Source organism: Corapipo altera, unplaced genomic scaffold (genome assembly GCF_003945725.1).
Source record: "Corapipo altera isolate COAL_440 unplaced genomic scaffold, ASM394572v1 1, whole genome shotgun sequence".
Classification (NCBI taxonomy): Eukaryota; Metazoa; Chordata; class Aves; order Passeriformes; family Pipridae; genus Corapipo; species Corapipo altera.
This window is the reverse complement of record NW_020884873.1, coordinates 39310369-39332237: the sequence shown is the minus strand read 5'-3', so window position 1 is coordinate 39332237 and position 21869 is coordinate 39310369. Positions and strand designations below refer to the sequence as shown.

Sequence of the window (21869 nt, the reverse complement as noted above, 5' to 3'; positions counted from 1 at the left end):
ACCTTACTAACTTGAAATAGTTTAAACTACTACTGTAGTAGTTTAAATTGTCAAAGAAAAACATTTTGAAATATCAAACATTTTGAGTTGTAGTGCCTATATCACTAGATCCAATAATTATCCCAGTTCTCCAGAGTATTGCTCCAGTGGGACTTCAGATTCCACTGAGAATGATGTGAGCTTCTACCTCTTGTATATGACTGTATTTTGCTCAGTGAACTTTGTCCAGTCAAAAATTGATTTTTATGACTGGAGGACAGCTCTGTCCTCCTCACTGACTGTGGAAAGATAAATTAAGTATTACAGACTGTTCCCTCTGGAGTCTCTCAGGGCTGTTCTACACTTGAAAGTTTTTTTCGCAATTTACTGGGCAATTAAATTCTCAGGAAGTACTTCAAAGGAAAATGGATGTTTGGCTGGCAGGAATGAATGTTTTCTAGCCAGGCAAAAGAGAAAAATGTTGCAAGGAAGATTTAAATTCTGTTGGTGTATTTTAAATAACCTACTGCCAACTGTCATGTCTGTTCAGTTCAAGTGTGTTCAGACAAGTTTCTCCAATCCACCATGTGAAATGGTAGCTCTCAGGGCACAAAGATTTTTCAAGGTATCGAAACTCCTTTACATCTAGAACAGCAGCCTGCAGAAGGATGACATGCTTCCACCCATTAATGTTTTTCAAGGAATTATAAAGGTTATGAAGTAGAGCCATACATTGAGTGATGATATGGAATGGCATATAGCAGACATTGACCCAAGGCAGTTTTAGTTGCCTCAGAGTGTTTGTAGAGCCCTGGAGAGTCAGACAACTTCAGTTCATGCAAATTAAATGGATTAAGTTTCTTACCATGTATTTTAACTTTTTTTCACTATACTTCTCCATATATCATCAATTCAGTTAGCATAGTGTTTGCTGTTGAAAGAATAGAGACCGTAGTATGTTCTTTTGCAGCCTTTGGGATCTTTTCCAGAACAATGAGATGGTTGAAGAATGTGGAAAAGTGACATGTTCATAAATTCTATTAGTTGATATAAAATTCTGGAAACACACAAAATATTCATGCAGCCTGCAGATATTAAAAGTGGTTATGGGATTTATTGAGAACCATAAAAGAGTTATTTTTCTATGTTACCATTTGATTCTTGTTCCTTTCCTAACACAGTTCCCCCAAAACAGTATCTGGTGTGAAATACGATTGTGATTCTCAACATTTTCACATGTATGCTGCTATCAGCTTTCATTTTACTTTATAAGTAAAATATTTAAGCTGAAGGTTTTGTAAAACCAATTTGCTCACTGCAGAAGTACACTTTGTTTAATCAGTTAAAAATTAACACAAAAATTAACAGAAAAACTGATGGGACATTTTTTTTTTACTCATTTGTTGGCATCAATGCGGAAAAATGATTAACAACTTTTGCCTAAACTATCAGGGAACTGGATCCACACCTGTTCTTTTTAAAACCAAAGTAATCTTTTCAAGATGTTTGATGCTTGTTCACTTGTATCAAAAAAGTAAGTTATGAAAAGGATTTTGAGAGCTTGTTCGTGTCGCTGTTCCAAAAATCATGCAGGTAACCTGTACAAAGTTGAGGAGAATTTGTCATTGATGCAAGATATTTTTCATTAATGGAACTGTTTTCCTTAAAGGTCCAAGGAGAATGCATAGGTATTCCAAGTACTTTGTAACAGGATCTACTGTTTGTCAAGTGGGACTGAGCATTCTTAAGGACCAGAAATAGCTTCCACAAAACATCAACTAATGTATCAGAGTACTGGGTTCCTAATAGAGGGCAGCCCTACACTTTGATAGATAGTGTACTCATTATTATTAATACTTCTCTACTGTAGATGTTTTATAGAAGCAGGGTTTTTTTAGGTTTTCTTGATGGCAGAATGACCCATATTATGGAGTAATAGAAACTCCTGGGAGTCTCATGATTAGGGCCTTTTGCTATCTTACACATGAAATGCAGAAAGCCTACCATATAGCTTTCCTCCTATCCATAGTTGCATGAGCACTGGAACAGGCTTCCCAGGGAAGTGATCACACCACCAAACCTGGCAGAGTTCAAAAAGCTTTTAGATAATACTCTCAGGCACATGGTGTGATTCTTGGGACTGTCCTGTGCAGGACCAGGAGTTGGACTTGATGATCCTTGTGGGTCCCTTCCAACTCAGCATATTCTCTGATTCTACCACACTAATGTGCAAAATGTTGCTGCATCCTTCTTCCATACTCAAAGTCATGGTATTATCACTGCACAACAGGTTTGCAGCTCTATTTTCTGGTTTCATGCTGATATAACAGTACTCTGAACTCTAAGGGAGAAAGAATTTTAAACATTTCAGTAGTTTCTGTTGATTGGGATAGGTATTTTGTCACTGGGATTGCTAGCTTTTGTGGATGCTCCGCACAAATGTCTTTCATGTTCAGTGTGATAGGGGCCATAGGTGCCGAAAAACAACAATGTGAATTATTCTTCTTATGGTCTTCAGTGGTGGGAAGCCTGTGCCTGTTTTTGGTTTTGTGTCCAAGGTGTTCAAGTGGGATCTTGCATACAGTATTTGATATTCTCATCTTGTTCATTGCTGAGTTATTGGATGTCCCTGAGTTGCATAGGTTCTGGCGAGGAGTAAGCTAACCAGTCAAGAACAAGGTTTTCTTGGAAAAGTACAAATAAACAAATAAACAAACACTACATTTCAGATTGTAACAGCAAATGTTACTGCAACTGTGATTCTTCTTGCACATGTCTTCTCACAAAAGTTCAGCTCTTTTCCTCCACCTGTTGTTCAGTGGAGGGCTCTGCTGTAGGTCTTGCCTTCAGGGAACCTTAAAGAAGAGATGTTGTACAGAGAACAGAGCATGTATGAGAAAGGTTAAGGAGAACACTGGCTTAGGGCACAAACAGACTGTAAGGGCAATATGTGGGGTGTGCATTTGTGCCTTGACAGGTGTCAGCACTTATCTCTGTTATGCATGCAGTTACCATCCTTGTCTGCTCAGTACAGTAACTGCATATGACATGTGTCTGACAGTAGCTTCTCTGTGGAGCCTGTGAGATGTGGTTGGCACAGCACCCTTGCTCTTGGGCACTCTGTTGTACCCTGCTTTCTTCTCACAGACCTTAGGAAAGCAGATTACTTGGTCTGTACTTTTCTCCTGAATTTAAATCACATTAGTTCAGGGTAAGTTTCGTTTTGTTTCCCGGAGGAACCCATTTTGTACCCGAGTGTGTAGCTCCTTTGATACTTGTACTCACCCAGGTTTGGTTATTTTGTTTGGATGCATTGATGTCTAACTGCACTTAGCAGCAGAATTCCTATGGATGTTACTAAGTTAGGACACCATTGGGTGTGTGTGGTGGGATTGCATTCATAGTGGTATATGAAAACTGACAGAATTAGATTTAGAATATTTAATTTACTTCTCTAGTTGATTTCTGTGGAGCTCTATCTGTACTAGTCTACAGGTAGGAAGATCCATACAGGGATGACTATGCTTTTTTTCAGCTTAACTAATTTGAAAGGAGACTGGCCATGACAGGTATTAAAAGCTTTCTGTGACACTGTATGTACTGGTTTGGGCTTGGGTAGAGTTAATTTTCTTCACAGTGGCTGGTATGGGGCTGGGTTTTAAATTTGTGCTGAACACAGTGATGATAACAGAGGTGTTTTTATTATTGCTGAGCAAGGCTTACACAGAGCCAAGGCCTCTTCTGCTTTCTGTACTGCCACGCTGGTGAGGAGACAGGAGGGGCATGGAAGGCTGGGAGGAGACATAGCTGGGACAGGTGACCCAAACTGACCAAAGGGATATTTCATGCCATATGACATCATGTACAGTATATAAAGTGAGGGGGAAAAGGAGAAAGGGGGAAGACATTTGGAGTGATGGTGTTTTGTCTTCCCAAGTAACTGCTATGCATGATGAAGGCTTCATCAGAGTTGTCTGAACACCTGCCTGCCAATGTGTAAGGTAAAACATACGTAGGTATTCTTCCCAAGAATGCCAAGGCAGTGGAAGGTTAAAAAAAAAGGTTTGTTTCAGATAGAAGGGCCTTTATTTGGGCATTATCACTAGACAGCATTTATGAAGCCTTTGCTTTCTACGATGCCATAATTCTTCACCATTCATTCACAACAGAAAATAGCTGAAGGAGCACAACATCCTGTGTCGATAAAAATTGCTTTCTAACACGTGACTTCTCAGATTAGGTGTAGGCAGATGGGTGTTCTTCCAACAGCTGAACCAGCAAAAGATCTTACAGCCTATCAGCTTGCCCGACTTTCTCCCTGCTTATGGGTATTGCCTTCCCATGACAGCCAACTAAGTCACTCATTTGATATTTTACTTGTTTAAATCTTGTTAATTCCTTTATTAATTGAGCCAACTGGAAGAGGACAGTTGTCTATAACCTTACAGAACCACAGTATGGTAGTGATGAAGTTAAAATGGGCACAGACCTATAGCAGTGGACCAGAAGCCGGTATAATTTGATGAAGAGTAAGGGGTGGTTTTGCCAAGTGCATTTGTGGAACCTAGTCTGGCAGGTATGAGTCTAAGGATAGAAAACTAAAAGTTCTGGCCACAAACTTATTAGGCAGAGGCCGGAAGAAGGACCTCAGTTTTGAACAGACCTGAGGTAAAATCTCACTGACCCTATAATGTGGTAAGTAAAGTACTAGATTGAGCTGTGTGGGCACTATCACCAGAGGGGAAAAATGCTTACAGTATCACTTTGCATTCACTTGGGATCAGTATTAGAATAGTATTTAAAGTAGTAGGTGATTTCAAATTTCTAATTAAACACCAGGGATTGCATTCCCTCTGTTGCAAAAGGTGAAATCTAAAATTTGTGATATGAAAATTCTCCAGTTAAACCTTTTTCTGCAGCCTTTGTAAGTAATTTGTGAACTGGAAAAACTACCACATTTGCAAAAGCTTCTATGGAGCATCTACATTTTCAAACTTTTATTAAATGGTTAATCTATATAGGATTTGTGAAATCCAAAGCAGAAACATTGTTAAATAATGCATGCTGAAGAGTATGTAATCTTGTATTTATTCCACAGAGGCTTTTGGTTTTGTTTTGGGATTCATGAACCCTCATGGGTCTTCTAAAATTTAGCAGAACTGAGTACTGTAATAGTTCAATAATGTAATCTGTCTGGCATCAGGAGCCCTCTTTTGCAGTAGCTAAGTGTCTTTTGAAATGTGATGTGGTCAGGTAATGTTGTAAAGCTCTCTGGCTTCACCGGAGAGTAAATGACTGAGTATCAGCAGTTTGTAAAGCCTTTTAATACTACTGAAAGAACAGATAATGACAGTGCACAGTACTAGAACAAAACAATGAAGACTGGATATACAAATGTTGATGGCCACTTAGTTTCTAAAATAATTACCGTTCATGTGATTTTAGCTTTTACAGCTTTGGAGTATAAATTCTTGTTGTTAGATTTCTATAAAGTGTTATTCAGGAAACACATTTCTTGAAGAAAACTGTCAAATGTTTAGTCACAGAAAGCAAAAACAGTTCTTTGAAACCTGTCATCTAGTCTTCTGTCTGTATACTTATTAGTTTTTGAAATACCGTCAAAGCAGCCATGAATTAAAAAAGAAAAGTTGTTTTGAAAGAGGATATTTCTTTCTTGCGTTAAAATTCATACTAGAGTTTTGCAAGGAAATCTAGTGGCAAGATGACAGAAGAAATTGAATATTCTGCCTGGCAAAATACAGTAAAAATAGAATCTGTGGATTATTCACAAAATGCTTTTCCTTCTGTAATTCCTTTAAAGCAAATCGTGACTGCCTAGAAGAAGGATGGACAGACTCTCTGGGAACAGTATAAAGTCCCTTTTGGGTTCCACCTGCTGCAGCACTCTCTCAGTCAAATGGCAAAAGTAAAGGCTCTCTCTACTCTCAGTGCCAGAGGATTGAATTCACCTCTGTACAAAAGTTGTACTTCTATCATCCAGAAAGGTTAATGTGCTTTTAATTGCATTCTGTAGTCAATGAAAAGATTGTGTGTAAATTAATTTTGAATTTCTGAGTAGAGCACCTTTAAACCTACAATGAGCTTAGTAGAAAACTTCTGGGAAAGTTCTTGTGCCTGTTAACATCCTTCTATTATTGTAAGTAATGCAGCTGCTACTTCTTTCATGCCTTTAGGGTACAAAATGAATGGGGTTTTATTGTTATCAGATAAAGCTTCTTGATGCTGATAGACTTACTTAGCTTCTTCAGTGTGTCTTGACAAAACTAAACAGAGCTAAATGCTTTTCCACTCAGAAACATTTTTCCACAGAGAAACCCCCAAACAAGTGAAGTATTCCTACAGATTTGAAAAAATAGTAGCTGGCATATGTGTACCCACTCACACAGGTAAGAATGAAATCCGTGGAAGATGACAGCGCTGAAAGGGAGGGAGAAGCTTTGACAGAGCCTAAAAAGTGTCACTGTGTGGCCTGGGCGAAGTGGAGGCAGTGGATGCTGGCTGAAAGGCCACGAAGCTTTGAGCACAAAAATAGCATTGGATTTGCTTTTGAAAGAATGTCACATTACACTCTTATAGGTGAATGAAATGCATTTTTAAAATCTCCTTTTAGGAATAACCTATACAGTGGGATGCCTCTTGGCCAGCATTTGTGTCAGAAGCAGTATTTCTCTTCTTTTACTGTATTGATAGTGCTTTGAGAGTTTTTTTTTCTTCCTAAAAGAAGAAAATATGAAATCAGTGGCCAGAACCTCTCGCAAATCTTTATTCCCCTCCTAGCTTCTCTTAACATGGCACACAGTTTAATAACCGATTATTTAGCAAAAATAGTTTTAAAGTTCTGATATAGTTTCATGAGTTCTGATGGAGAATGTTGGGTTCATTCTTCCTCTGTGTCATGTTCGGGAGTATTATATTAATCTAACAAATGTTCTGTCAATGACCTGACTTTGTCTGCAACCCTTTTCCGTAAATACCTTAAATATGATTTTTCATATTTTTTCCTTTTTAATAGCTGCATTGACTTTTAGGTAACTAAAACATATCATTTGCAAACTACTGTGGAAATGGAAAAGCTCTGTTGTGCCAGGTATATTTAAATTGCAGTGACCACAATAACTGCACAATCAGGGTGCTTTTTTGAAGGAGTGTGTTCACCAGGGCAATAAGTTGAGAAATATGGCTCTAATTTGTTACAGACTAAAAATTATTTTCATGTGTGTATGTGTGTATGTAAATATATCTACACACATATATTACTAATTCTATAAGTATATAATGTTAATAAACTTATGTATACAATAATTTTCATAGAATTACAGAATGGTTTGGTTTGGAAGGGACCTTAAAGCTCATCTGGTTCCAACCCTCCTGCCATGGTCAGGGGCACCTTCCACACCACCAGGTTTCTTTAAGTCTCATCCAGCCTGGCTTAGAGCACTTCAGGGATGGGACATCCACAACTTCTCCAGGCAACCCTCCCAGTAAAGAATTTCTTCCTGATATCCAATCTAAACCTACTCACTTTGAGTTGAAAGCCATTCCCCCTTGTCCTATCACTACTCGCTCTTGTAAAGAGTCCCTCTCTGACTTTGTTATAGGCTCCCTTTAGGGACACTTCTGTGTCTCTCCAAACCCTTCTCTTCTCCGGGCTGAACAACCCCAATTCTCTCAGACTGTCTTCATAGGAGAGGTGTTCCAGCCCTCTTACTGTCTTTTTGGCTGTCCTGTGGACTTGCTCCAACAGGTTGATATGTTTTGAAGCTGGCTCCCTGCCAAGTCTCCAAACCTTACCACCAGAAGTCCCCCCCCCCAAACCTCAGGGAGAAGAGGGAGAAAAATAACCAACTAAGAAAACCCGAAACGAGAGAGAGACAGCTAAAGTGATATATATAAATATATTTACACTTATGTTACAATTGAAATATATACAATTTAAAATATATACAATTTCACAAGGAAAGGGGAAGGGAGAAGGGAAAGGGAACAAAACCAAAATAATATATCTGTATATATATCCCAATCAGTAGCCTGAGATCTAGTAACTAAAGAGTTAGCAAAGAAAATATCCCACCACTCTCCTTAGGACAACCGAGAGTTGCTCTGGGACGATCGCCGGCAACCTCCGCCTCCCAAGGTCGACACAGCAGACTCAACAGCAGGGAACCTGCACCTCCAAGCCGCCGGAAGGAAAGAGAGCGAAGGCCTCTCCTCCTTTCTTCTTATAATCTGTCTTACGTAAAAATCGTAGGGAATACTGGGTAAATCTGGACCCTTCCTTGGTTACAAACTGGTCACCAAGGAAGGCCTAGCCCAAACTACCACACAGGTCCACATGTTTCTTGTGCTGGGGACCCCAGAGCTGGATGCAATATGCCACGTGGGGTCTCATAAGGGTAGAGTAGAGGAGGAGGATCACTTCCCTCAACCTGCTGGCCATGCTTTTTTGGATGGATGTAGAGCAGGACACATTTGACTTTCTGGACTAGAGTGCACATTGCATGTTGCCATCTCATGTTGAGCCTCTTAGCTAAAACTCCCGTTTCCTTCTCCATAGGTCTGCTCTTAATCCATTCTTTGCCCAATCTGTATTTGTGTTTGGGGATTGCCCTGATCCAGGTGCAAGACCTTGCGCTTGCCTTCTTGATCTTAATGAGGTTCACACAGGCCCACCTCTCAAGCCTGTAAAGGTCCCTCTGGATGACATCCCTCCCCTCCAGCATGTTGACTGCAGTACACAGGTTGGTGACATTGGAAAACTTTGTGAAGGGTCTACTCCATCCTGCTGTCTGTGTTGTCGGCAAAGATGTTAAACAGTACTGGTCCCAGTGCCGACCCCTGAGGAACACCAGTCATCACTGTTCACTGTTTGGACATCGAGTCATTGACTGCAACTCTTTGAGTGTGACCATCCAGACAATTTCTTATCCATCCATCAGATTAATTTCTCTCCAGTTTAGGGACAAGGATGTCATGTAGGACAGTGTTAAATGCTTTGCAAAAGTCCAGGCAGATGATGTCAGTTGCTCTTCCCTTATCCATCCTGTTGCAGAAGGCCACCAAATTTGCCAGGCACAGTTTGCTATTAGTGAATCCATGTTGACTTTCACCAGTTACCTCCTTCTGCCTTAGCATTTTTTCCAGGAGGTTCTGCTCTCCATGATCTTGCAAAGCACTGAAGTGAGACTGACCAGCCTGTAGCTCCCTGGGAGTTATGTTTCCCAATTTCCAGTCAGTGGGAAATTGAGAATTGCTAATGGGATTGCTATGGCTTCTCAGATGTGATGGATAGTGGCTTAGTCGTAATTTTTCTACTTTTAGAAATAAAAGCCTTCAAATATAAAATTTATACTATTTATAAAATACATCCTGTTAAATGTATGTGAAGGATGGTACTATGTTAGAATTATTTTGCAGGAGACTGCATACATTGGTGTATGGTAGTTGCCTATACTTTTTGAATTATATTTTTCTTGATAAACCAAATACACTAATCTATTCAAGTAAGATTTAAAAGGTTGGTGGATATAAAACTCAGTCAGGGAAATCCAATAAAGGTTTGACATTCCTTTTTACATGACTTACAGAGTTTGTAGAATATAGCACTTCTCTTCAGAATTAAAAATTCACATATGTAACAGCCTACACTAGGAACAATGCTGCAAGTCATTAAGAAGAAATACAAGGACATGTTTTGAATCATGAAGATAGGAAAATAAAATGTCAATGACGTGTTTTGTAATAAAAATGTGCAGTGAGCTTTATGAATGCATCTATCATCTTGTGAAATGTGTCTGAGACATGGTGAGAGAAGAGTCAGTGTGACTATACAGACTGCTGTGCTCTTGTGATACAGACATGTGACAAGAAGCGTGTGAGCGCAGGAGACCTCATTCTGTTCTCTTCTTGCCTATGTGTGTTAGAAGAGATTCCACTGAGGTTAGTGCAATTCCCTGCCTGTGGAGTGTCATAAGTAAAGCAGAATGCAGTTTGAATTAGTGTTCTTGTTAGCTGGATTGCAACATCTGGAGTCAGTTTTCTGTTAGGTACAAATTTTAGTGCGGGATTTCTAATGGTAGGAGGACTGTAGGATTGTTTGCTTACAGCATCCTATAGTTGAATGTATTTATACCTGAAATGTTACCATCCAGAGGGAAATGGGATATATCCAAAGAGTTTCCTTTCATGAAGCAAAGAGAGGAACAGTACCAAAGCCTTTGAATGTTAAAGCCACATCTCTCTTGCTGATCATGAAAGAAGGCAGGAGGAATTAAAAGACAAGACGAAGTATGAGATTAAGTAGATAAATTATAAATTATTACTTACATGATCTGAAGCTATCAAAACCTATTCTGCACTTAATTAACTGTCTGGTAGGTAGGGAGAATTTAGCATCCCTTTCCCATTGTTAAGTTAGCCTCTTGATAGCCAACTGCTTACAGGCTAATCCTATGTCATGCTTTATCCAATCTCTTGTCCTGAACATGTGAAAAAATGTTAAAGACTGTGTATTTTGAAGTTGCTGAACATGAGACAAGGATTCTAGCAAGTTATCTCAAAATAAAATGTAGCTCTTGTTTTTCCATAATTATAAGCATTAAATGACTGAATGGCGTAAGATACTGTTAAAGTCAGGAAATGAGATGCTGTAGTGAAAAGTAGCTTAAAAAGAAAGTGCAACTGGTAATCACAGAGACATGAAGAAACTCTGTCCTTTCTGAAGGTCATAGAAAAGAATGTCTGAATAAAAGTCATTCAAAATAATCAGCTGTTCAAAATACCGGACAGCTGATTACTCTGAATGAAAAAGCCAAGTATAAATTTGAAGACTAACAGAGTTCCTTGGGAAAAAGCAGTAAGTTTGCAATTCTAAGAATTTCTTTTTAATTGCAAAGTAGGTGAAAAGAAAGCCTATTTGGGAGGCTGTCTTTGAGGAACATATTTTAACCTTTATGTAGTTGGTAGTGATTTGAAAAATCATAATTAATGCTGTGGACTCACCGTTCAGAGTTAAAAGGAGTAAGTCAGAGATACTAGGATCTTTATTTGATTTTTTTAAATTATTGTTTTTAGAAAAACAACAGTGCATAAATTGCATAAATACCTATTTTCAGACGTTTGACTCTACTTCTGAAATAAATTTCCCTGGCTTTGCAGAGGTTTCCTCACCAGTGCTGAAGTAGGGAGGAACAGAGTCAACTTAGACTGATGTCAGTACTTCAGTATTACATTCACCTCACTCAGATCCTTGAAGACTTAAGCTGTGAGTACAGTTTCATATGATGCTTTGTTTAGTATCTGGCTGTCATCCAAAAGAGAGAGTTCCTTTGGGGAAATCTCTGTCATGTCAGAACCTAATCCTTTTTTGCAGCGGTTTGTTTTCTCTTGGATCAATGAAGTGATGTAGCTCACTGGGCTTGCTACAATTCTTACATGTGAGGAAAGAGGGCAGGAACTTGTAGCGAGGAACAGAAGAGCTCAGGACCTCTTCCTGACAACTACTTGTCTTTAGAACAGAGCAAACCTAGTGTAAAAACTCACCATTAAATATAAGTACCAACATTTTCATTTAAGTAAAAGGAAATGCTGGAGAGAACTCTGTGGTCTGTTCTTGCAAGAAAAAAAAAAGGGAGTATAACCAGTGAATGCAGAACCCTAATTCCACCTTTTCATACAGACACCACCACCCCCAACAGGTTCTATTTTAATTTGTAGAAATTAGTTTGCTGCATAATTCTGGGGCTCTGCCCAGCAAGCCAAAGAAAAAAAGTCATCATTCTAGTCTCTGCAAATGTCCTTTTTTTTATACCTGCAGTTATGTAGGATATATGGAAGATTAAGTACTGAATAGTACGTTCTAATAAAGTACTTTGGGGGGAAACTACTTTTCTAACCTGGCCCTTAATGCTTTTATAGTAGCAAAAACAATTCTATAGCTAAGTCCATTTCTACACAGCAGTCAAGTTAGTTCAGGTTTAATTGTATTTGTTTCCTCAGCTCAGATTTTACTGGAGGCTTTTTTTTGGTGCAGGTGTCTTGACTCAAATACATTAAAGTGGTTGAGTTTTGTTTAAAAAGTATTTTAACTGTACTTCTGTCCTTTTTAAACCTTCAAGTCTTTCCTTCCTCTTTCTGTTTTCCCCATGACATGCAATATCTCTTCTAAACCAGTGCAGTGACTTAGGTAAACTTCCTCTGATTAAACATGTGAGAAAGCATATGTTTGAAGTTCAGGATTCTCTGTCATGCCAACTGTTGGCTTTATGTCTGGAAATTCTGGTTTTTTACATTAATCAAAAGGTATATCGTACTTTTCCCAGCATATACTGATGTGAATACATCAGGCAATGTTGCAAATAACCATTAGATTATCAGCCCTTGTGGAAAAAAAAAAGGAATGTGGTTTAATTAAGCAGAAATTTATTATCTTACCTGGCAACTACCCAGCAGCAAGCATTATATGTCAAAATGCATTTAATTTGTTGCACCTAGCCTAATGCTGGGAACTCATTATCAAGATTAAAGAAGACTGAGAAAAGATCTTACTTCATCTTTACTTCCTCCATGATTTTGTGAAAGATATTTCCAGGTGATTAATTTTTTACAGCAACCAACTCCTGTTACAGAATGAATGATGAAGTGAAAAATGAGACATGAGATTGAATACAGAGATCCCAGTGATGCACTGTGGAAACCTGTAACATTTTTAAAACAATGATAAGGGTGCAAACAGGTTTGTTCCCTTTCTGTTCCACTCATGTTTCAAATGTGAGAAAACCAAAACACCTTAAGATGTGAGACGTGGACTCTTTCCCTTTTCTGCTGTTCAGGGTTATAAGAAAAGTATTCCTATGCTCTGCTGAAAAACCCTAAATAAGTTGATGCTTGTTTTCTACTTTTTCCTCTGGGAAAAGGAAGCTTGCAAGGGTTTCTTTTGTCATTCTTGTCTGGTGATTGCTGCACAGGTAACTAATGTGACATAACCCCTTTCATAAATTTGATCCAATTCCTTTTAAATTATAGTGCAAAAGTTTGCTCCAGGAACTCAAATGACAAAAAAACCCTCAAAACACAAAACCCAACCAAACAAAAATCCCCACTGCAAAACCAAACCAAACCAAAAACCAACCAACAAAACAAAACAAAAAAACCCTGACTGCAAACAAACCAAACCCGCAAAAGGTAGAAAACCTTAACACACCCTGCCCATCCCCTCCCCATCCTCAGGGCTTTTAATATCTCTTTAATGAAAAACACTGTGTTCATGCACTTAGAGATCAAAGTTGATTTGCCACTTTAAATTTGATTCTGACAGGGAGTGAAGATATTAATTTCATGGTAAATGTTGCCTGGGCAATTTAAACCTAACTGAATTGTGGAATATAATCATGAATTTAACCTGTTGTTTAGACTAGAAACTGGTGAACTATTTACCAAATCATTGGAGTGAAACAGCTTGAGTCAAGTTCTTGCTAAGCAAGGAAACTGGGAAAGGGGCTGTCCTAATTTTGCTGCCTGGATTTGCAATCCAGTCTCAGCTATTGTAACTGCTCTCTGTGAGAGAGTATTTATAATTTAGTATTTTAGTGTTCTGACAGTAACAAAAGTTATGTCTCAAACCCTCTCTTTCACTATGAGGTAGACTGTTCTTATTCAAAGTCTGATTCTTCCCTTGATGGGCTTTATTTGCCAGACTGGATGTGGCACTTAGTGCCATGGTCTAGTAACCATGGCGGTGTTGGATCAAGGATTGGACTTGATGATCTCGTAGGTCTTTTCCAACCCAGTTGATTCTATGATTCTATGAGTCTTCCCTTCTTCATAGATAGCTACACTCTCAGCAGTGTGGAGAGTAGTCTGGTGGCACCTGGCTATCTTACATAAAGCTTTTGTGAAGGAAAAAAAGGCAGCCCCTGCCTGTCTTTGTGAAGGAATGAAGCTTAGGAGAAATGAGGGTGAGGGAGGGAGAGGTGCAGTATATTCACAACTGCTTGTCCATTTTGAAAGGAGGTACTCCAACTTTGTAGTATACTCACACATTGGCTCCATGAAGCTTTTCCAAGGAGCCCTACTTTAGGCTTCAACTTCTTCCCATAGAAAATGCCAAAAATTTGGTAAGACATCCCCATTTCCACAAGTCTTGCTTTCCAGAAGTGCTTTGAGATACATTATTCTTTTGAGCAACTCTGAATTGGGAATTGAAGCTATGGAACCCTAGGGAATAATGCCGGAAGGGAAGTTAAAGGTGAGACTGGAAACCAGGCTGGTTTCAGAGATTTAAGAACAGAAGATCAAAAATTAGTTTCTTCCCTGTGGTGCAGCAGTTTCTACATGTCCTTACAGACCCAATTAAAATAACATTTGATTAAAATGAATACAACAAAGCACAGTTTTAAGTGGTACTAAGTCTCTGGATAAATTGAAAAACCACCAAAATTTAATTATATATTAAGGATTAAAGAGTACTGTCAGGTCTGAGTTATATTACAGTTTCTCTGGTGTATAAGCAGTAAGGCAATTTAATGTCAAATTAAAAATCCTTGGACAACAGCATCTCTCTCAATTCAAATTTGTATGTCTGAGAAAATAATTTTGGCCTTTAATGTTGATTTATAGCAATTTTTGATTCTTTATGTGTGGAAATCCAGAACAGTGTTGTGCTAATACGGCTGTATCACCTGCAGTTGTTGCTTGAGAGTCGAGTGAGCAGTTCTTTGTATTTTCTTTGAAGGATCAATATTTCAAGATGCATGAAGCAGAAGGGTCTGACTGACAAGCTGCCTTGATACACGTTTATTCTAACTATGACTGGATTGACTGAAAGTTGCCTCAAAGAGTAAGATAATTTATAAAAACTGTAAAGCATAGCCAAGTGTTTGAAGTAATCAAAACTAATTAGGAATTATTTATTTTCACTTTTTAAATGTCTTGCCTTTGCTGTTATAGTTTCTTGAAGCTTTTCCTTCTGAAATGTCCATATTTTATACTGCATTTACATGAAAAAAAATGCATTAGGTGCTACAACTATGCAAAAAATTAGAACTGGCAAAATTTAATGAAAAAATTTCTAATATTTGTACTGTGAGAAATTACTGTTAGTGTACCCATGTTATTGGAGAGAAATTTGATTTTCAATTTTTGTGTATGCCTAAAAATTTGGTAAATAACCTGGTTAAAAAAAAAAAGGTAATTTGGAAAGAAAAAGGATGCATAATTATAAAACAGTGACTTTTCTTGAGAATAAAAATTCAATTTAGTGCTGCCTTGTTTCTGTATATTTTCATAAAAAGCTAATGTTTCTTTGGATACTTTGTTGTGTGATACAATTATTATATATGTATATATGTAAATGAGTTATTTTTATTTTTGAATCATTAGATGGGGTCATTCTCTAGGGTGGATGAAGTAGTAGGCTTATCAGTCTGCTAGTACCACTTTACAGGCTGGTTTACAAGGTGTGTGCTGAAGTGCTTTTTCAGTACTATCAGTAGAATTTCAGAAAAATTCTTTTTGTGGTTATTTTGGGATTTTGTGTTGTGTTTTCCTCTTCCAATGCTATTTTTTCCTTTACCTTGAAGAATCTTTCTTTAATTCAATTTTTAGTGTTAATTTTGTGGGAGGATATGATATATGCTTAGAATAGTATTCATATAATGAGAAAACAGACTATTTGAGAGTTTACTTTGAATGGAAAAAAGTTTTTCCTCATCCATTGGTGTGACTTTGCAGAACTTTACTGAGCCTAATTTAAACAGAAAAAAAATTACTGTTCTTGCTATGTGTGGCATTTGGATTTGAGATTTTGATATAAAGGACAAATTAGTTTTAAAAAGTCAAAGAAAACAGTAGCGAACATGGCAGCGTGAAAGAAATTTCTTTTGTCTCCTAGGTAGTAATGTGAATGTGAAATTCAGATGATTCTGTAAACAATGTAAATTTTTGCATCAAAGTGTAATGTTTGCTTACGTAATAGATATGAAGTCCTGGGTAAGATTTTTTTGTTTCGTTAATGAATAGCATACCCATACAAAAAAAAAAAAGCAGGGAAAGCTATTTCCCAGTTAGGGAACAAACTGGATTAACTTCTTGATGAACAAATGAGCTTTTTTTACCCTAAAGGTCTGAATTAGTGATTTGTATAATAAAACTCACTGAGGCTCTAGTTATTTGCTTTATCCTATACTGCTTGCTTAAATTGCACCTGAAATTGTTATTTCAGTGATGTAAGTGCCTTCTCTGATTCTTTTAAACAGAAAATTGAAAATATTCTTAACATACAAAAGGTATTTAAAATGAAAGGGCAATAGCATGGAAATGTAGGTTAGCACAGCTCATTTAGGATTCAGTTTGATAATGATGTTTTAAACTCTGTTAGAAGTGCAAGATTTATTGTGAGAATTAAGCTACAGGGTTTTATTTTTGATACATTAAAATAAAAAATACAGTCAATTAAAAAATATTAATCCTTTAACATCAGAATAGCAGAGGAATTTTTCACATTTACATAACTGTGAAATACGTAAAAATAAGCCCTTCTTTTATATTTTTGAATAGATTCTCTTTTTTTGGTCCTTGATAGTCCTGATGCAAGGAAATGGCTGGGGAACAGAGATTTAACAGAATCAGCTGCAGTAAAGTTTATAGAGTAAATTTTAATCAAGCCAAGTTCAGATGAAGCCAGTGACAGATTTGGTTGAATAACACCAGCAAAATGAAGGGTAAATCCTAGAAAGATGAATTTTAGTACATTATATTTGTTATTTGAAGTTGTTTCACTAAAATAACCTAACAACATTGGGTCTGTCCATTTGTACATATGCAGTTTAATGCTCAATGGCAGTAAAACTGGCTAAAATCATGTAGTTTGTTTTAAATGAGAAGAAAAATATAGTAATAAAAGGAATGAACATAGTAGTTGTGGATAACAGTAGACTCCAGGTGGAGAAGTAATAACAGGTGCAATACTGGTTCATCCAAAATGTCATCTATGCTTCCAAAGGTTTCATCCAAGGCACTTTTCCTGCTCTAAACTAAAAGTGTTCAATTTTATAAAAATTGTAGAGTTGTAGAATGGACTAGATTGGAAAAGACCTCTAAGATCGTTGCAGTCCAGCTGTTAACCCAGCACTACCAAGTCCAATACTAAACCATGTCCCAAAATGCCACATCCATATGCCTTTTAAATACCTCCAGGAATGGTGACTCAACCACTTCCTTGGATAGTCTGTTCCAGTGCTTCACTACCCCTTCAGTGAATAGATTGTTTCTAATATTCAGTGTAAGCCTCCCCTGGCACATTGTGAGGCCATTTCCTCTTGTCCTGTCACTTGTTACTTGGGAGAAGAGAACAACTCCTACCTTGCTACCACCTCCTGTCAGGTAGTTGTAGAGAGTGATAAGGTCTCCTCTGAGCCTCCTTTTCTCCAGGCTAAACACCCTTAGCTTCCTCAGTTGTTCCTCATAAGACTTGAGCTCCAGGCCCTTTACCAGCTCCATTGCCCTTCTCTGGACTCACTTTAGCATGTCAATGTCCTTCTTGTCCTGAGGGGACCAAAACTGAATGCAGGATTTGAGGTGTGGTCTCACTAGTACAGGGATTTCCCTAGTCAACCAGCACCTCCAGGTCCTTTTCCACTGGGCAACGTTCCAACCACTCTGCCCCAAGCCTGTAGTTCTGCATGGGGTCAGTGTGCCCCAAGTGCAGGACCCAGCACTTTACCTTGTTGAGCCTCATGCCATTGTCCTAATCAGCCTACTGATCCAGCCTGTCCAGATCCCTCTGCAGACCTTTCCTACCCTCCAGCAGATCAACACTCCCACCCAGCTTGGTGTTGTCTGTGAACTGACTGAGGGTGCACTTGATCCCCTCATCCAGATCATTGATAATGAACGGGACAGGCTCCAATACTGAGCCCTGGGAAACACCACTGGTGACCAGCTGCCAACTGAATGTAGCACCATTCCCCACCACTCTCAGTGACTGGCCATCCAGCCAGATTTCTACCCAGTGAAGAGTATGCCCATCTAAGCCATGGGAAGACAGTTCCTTCAGGATAATGCTGTGGGAAACAGTGCCAAAGGCTTTATCAAGGTCCGGGTAGACAATATCCACACCCTTTTCCTCATCCACTTAGTAGGTGGAAGGAGCTCAGGAGCTCAAGTTAGTCAAGAAGGACTGGCCTTTCCTAAACCCACACTGACTGGGCCTGATCTCCTGATTGTCCTGTACATGCCGTGTGATGGCACTCAAGAAGTCAGGCTGACAGGCCTGTAGTTCTCCGGATCCTCTTTCTGGCCCTTCTTGTAGATGGAAATCAGAAATCCTAACCTGCAGTCAACTGGGACCTGGAGTCAACTAGGATCTGAGATAGCCAGGACTGCTGATAAATGATGGAAAGTGGCTCGGTGAGCACTTCCACCAGCTCCCTCAGATCCTTGAGTGGATCTCCTCTGACTCCATAGACCTACGTGTGTCTAAGTGGTGTAGCAAGTCTCTGACCATTTCCTCTTGGGATATGGGGACTTCATTCTGCTCCTCGCCTCTGTCTCCCAGCTCAGGGGGGCTGAGTACCTGGAGAACAGGTCTTACTATTAAAGACCGAGGCAAAGAAGGCATTAAGTACCTCAACCTTTTCCTCATCCTTTGTCACTATGTTTCCCCCCCAGCATCCAATAAAGGACTGGGATTCTCCTTGGCCCTGCTTTTGTTTCTGATGTATTTATAGAAACATTTTTTATTGTTTTTTATGGCAGTAGCCACATTAAGTTGTCATTGGGCTTTAGCCCTTCTAATTTTCTCTCTACCTAACCTTACGTTACCTTTACAATCCCACCAAGGTGCCTGCCCCTTCTTCCAAAGGTCGCACATTCTCATTTTTATCCTGAGTTCAAGCCAAAGATCTCTCTTCAGCCAGACTGGTCTTCCCTGCCCACTGCTATTTTGGCCTGGCTTTAATGTCCAGTAGCAATAGAGTTGGCTATGGAGAGCTTTATGAGGAGTAGAATACCCATGATTAGTACTTCAGAGTGAGAGGTCAGGATGGTAACAGTCCTGGCAATCTATGCTGTGATCTCTCTGTTTTCATGTTAATATCATGTTAAATACTTTCAATTTCTCTACATCTGACCTTATGTATAAGAAATTTTAGTATGTAATTCTAACCTTTATCCCTTTAAGTATGTGCACACTTTCCTTCTTGCCTTTCCCCCTCCCAAGAGGGAGCATATTTATCTGGTATCTTCTCAATCTTATCGCAGCATTTTGTTTCAACAGTTGCCTGTCCCACTCCTTCACCCTCTTCTCCCTTCAACTCCAAACTCAGAGAAGTGTCTGCCCCATCCTCTCTCTAGGCCAGTCTGCCACCTCATTGAGGACCAACACTGTTGTTAATATATGTAGGCAGAAGACAGTGCACCCAGCCTGCTCTGTGCCTTACTCATGGACCATGGGAGAAACCTTGGCAGAACTTGCCTGTGTTGTAGTAGTGAGCTCCCTGTGTGAGGTCTTGAGGGCAGACATCAAGTCTCCTTTTCTTTCTCAAGTGCCAGCCAAGTAAGTAATCGCTAATTGATGGCAACAGGTGGTGAGGTTGTGCCATTGTTCACAGTGTGGTTGTACTACTGGTCAACGACACCGCGTACATCCTGTCAAGCCTTGCCTTGCTGTATACTACAACTTAAAGTTTCCACAATGTCCACAACACCTTATACATTCAGGGAGCTGGAAGCTCTACAAGTTATTATTAAAAAAAGAAAAAAAAAAAGTAAATAATCAGAGAATGGATAGGGTTAGAAGCAACCACAGTGGATCATCTGGTCCAACCTCCCTGCTCAAGCAGGGTCGTCCTGGAGCACATTGCACAGAATTGCATCCAGATGGTCCTTGAATATCTCCAGTGAGGGAGACTCCACAACCTCTCCAGGCAATCTCTTCCAGTGTGCAGTCACACACACAGTATAGAAGTTCTTCCTCATGTTCAGGTGGAACTTCCTGTGCATCAGTTTCTGCCCATTGCCTTGCATCCTATTTCTTGGCACCACAAAGACTAGCCTGGCTCCATCCTCTTGACGCTCCCTTCAAATACACTGATGATGTCCCCTCTCGGTCATCTCTTCTCAAGGCTGAACAGACCCAACTCTCTCAACCTTTCCACATAAGAGAGATGCTCCAATCCCTTAATCATGTTTGTTGCCCTCCAGTGGACCTGCTCCAGGAGCTCCATGTTTCTCCCGTATTGAGGAGCCCAGAACTAAACACAGCACTCCAGGTGCAGACTCACTAGGGATGAGTGGAGGAGCAATGGAAAAAAAACCCAAACAAAGGCAACAGGGAAAAAAAGAGAACTTGAATGCCAACCTTCCCTGCTTTACTTTATCTACAGAATTGAGGTGTCCAGCTGCAGCAGTCAGGTTTTATGAAGGTCATGAAATTAATTACCACTTTGTGAGTTGTTATGAAGTATTTGAGAGTGAGGGGGAACTAGAGATACCCATATAAAAAAGTGATAAAGTCAGAAAATGTTAAAATATGAGAGTTCTTTCTGACTGTTGTTAAGGCACCAGTCATCCCTGCACATATGATCCTCAGCAGCATTCCCGAGCATGGTGACCTGGCTATGATATATAGCACAACACTGGTGATATCTGCAAATTTTTAGGAGTTGTTTCATTTGCTTAGGTCTCACATAATTCTTTTGGGAACAGTGTCAGCATGAATTAGTGTTGTTTAAAGCAGGAACCGACCTGATTTGCACAGCTATAATCATTGTGAACATTATCAGCTCTCACTTTAAGAGAGAAAGACAAGAGTATTTCTATAGTGTTGAAGTGTTTGTATCTGAGCTCTCAATTTCAGTTTTTAATGCAAGCTAACATGTAATTGTAGCTACTTTAACAGAATTAATTAAAATTAAAAAAGCAAACACCTGTTAAATAAATGTTGCACATAGGTGGCTAGTCCCCAGCCCCCATCTCCAAAAATGTACCCAAGGCAGCTAACAGAGTTTGTACAGTTTGTTCTTTCGGCACTGTTTACCCTCCTTTGTTCATGTACTTGTTAGGGTTTTATATCTGACAGAATGCCTTAGTCCTCAGTTTCTGGCACTGTCTCTATTCTGAGTGAACTCCTCTTTAGCATAACTATTCTGGCATTTCATGCTAATATTAGTGGTTTCTGCTCTACTTCCCGAAGGGAGGAGTTGCCCTGTCTGTGAATCGTATTCTGCTTTTTTCCACAGTATGCTTTTTACAAGAATATCTCCAGGATTTCAGGAATACTTCAGTACTTCTGGACAGTCAGTGCTTTTGGGGTTAGCTGTAGGGATGCAAAGAATGTAATTACCCACAGTACCCATGAGTAATATATTACTCATGCTCTGAATTCTGGTGAGTGGAAAAAAATTAGAAAAAAAGGAAAAAAAAAAATCTGTTTATCATACCTCCTGAGTAAAGAAATTAAAATTTCAAGGGGCATTTCAGCTGAGTATCCCATTTGCATATTTACAAGGAACAAACTGTAGTCATTGAATTGGGAGTCTTCACACAGGATGATAGTATTTTCCTTCTGTCCACTCCACAGTTTTCCTTCAGGTTCTGTTTGCACACCATGGTGTGTCTGTCGTAGCAGTCTGATAATACAATACTTTTTCTCCTGAGCACTGTTTTCTCATAAGCACTGAGACCAAATGACCTCACCTGCTCCTCATACAGCTTCCCCTCAAGGCCCTTCACCATTTTCATTGCCCTCCTTTGGATGCTCTGTAAGAGCTTAATAACTTTCTTGTATTGTGGTGCCCAAAACTGCACACAATATTCAACGTGAGGCTACCCCAGTGCAGAGCAGAGTGGGACAATCCCCTCCCTTGACCGGCTGG

At 39.2% G+C, this 21869-nt stretch overlaps 1 protein-coding gene across 31 annotated transcripts in view; it reads left to right on the top strand.

Moving 5' to 3' along the window:
- NRCAM (neuronal cell adhesion molecule) overlaps nucleotides 1–21869 on the top strand; it is a 155832-nt gene that overhangs the window by 55389 nt on the left and 78574 nt on the right. The window contains exon 2 of one of the 31 annotated variants that reach the window (XM_027657673.1): nucleotides 14729–14833. The exons of 28 other annotated variants lie outside the window; for them this stretch is intronic. The gene's annotated coding sequence lies outside the window, so the exon portion shown is untranslated. Of the gene's footprint in view, nucleotides 1–14681; nucleotides 14834–15432; nucleotides 15453–21869 lie in introns of those variants that run through there. 2 more of the 31 variants (XM_027657682.1, XM_027657701.1) reach the window with 2 other exon arrangements.